Genomic DNA, 955 nt, shown 5'->3' on the forward strand with positions numbered 1-955 from the left:
CAAGCACTAATGTCCACAGCCTCTCGGTCCACTTCCCGCGGGCCGTCGTTTGAGGACTCCTGGACTGCTTTAAGACTTCATGGAGCTTGATAACCACAACACACTTCCAGTTTTAGAGGCAAAGAGGAACCTGTAAAGTTTGCTCAAGTGGCTCAGCGGTGTGCCCTTGTACTCGTGTGGTATGGGAAAGTCACCATCCAACCCACTAGCAGGGACAATCTGGGCTAAACCACCCGTGCATGTTGGAGTCTGGAAGCCTCAGATCCCGATGGAGCCAGAGAAACTGCCTGAAGGAGAACAGGACCCCTTGTTTTCCCTCGTGCTCCCCATTTCACTTGCTGAAACTTTTATTTGCTGGGCTTATCCCCCGCACCACAGTGACAATTCCCTGTTTGGCACGTAGTTGGCATAGGGGCTAGCTTGCTACTTCCCGCTGATGTTAAAACTCTCGTGAAGAATGCGAGTGGAATGACCCAGCCTGAAGTGGTTTGTCTCCAGTAACCAGAAGAGGTTTCCCACAGAGCAACACTTGGCTTTTAAACACTATCCATTGACCACCGGGTACAGAGGATGGCTGAGGCCAATGTCCCTTTCCTCATGTTTTTCTACCATTGTTATAGCAGCTATGCAAATAAATGCATGGCTGTTCTTGAATGATTGACAGCATGGTGACTAAGCTATGCAAATGCATGGCTGTCCTTGGATGATTGATACCGCGGCAACTAAATTCATCAGACATTTTCAAGGGCTTGGGATGCGTGAGTAGAGGGTTTTAAATAATCATTTCTGAGAGTTGAAGTGGCACCGAAGCATCACAATTTTGGCGTGAAATGGCATGGTGATCGAAAAGCCTGTTAGCATAGATGCCAAGGTGGGGAGGGGACAGGACAAAAACCTCCGTAGGCACCGTTCGTCACAATGGCTACCACATTCCAGGAGCTGCTAAGAGCCACAG

General features: G+C 49.2%; 1 protein-coding gene across 2 annotated transcripts in view; it reads left to right on the forward strand.

Annotated features, from left to right (window-relative positions):
• RIPOR2 (RHO family interacting cell polarization regulator 2) overlaps positions 1-955 on the forward strand; it is a 310,774-nt gene that overhangs the window by 273,117 nt on the left and 36,702 nt on the right. The window lies entirely within an intron of this gene.

The sequence above is a fragment of the Echinops telfairi genome, unplaced genomic scaffold, assembly GCF_000313985.2.
Source record: "Echinops telfairi isolate 266 unplaced genomic scaffold, ASM31398v2 ScPeMD7_5868;HRSCAF=6743_0, whole genome shotgun sequence".
NCBI lineage: Eukaryota > Metazoa > Chordata > Mammalia > Afrosoricida > Tenrecidae > Echinops > Echinops telfairi.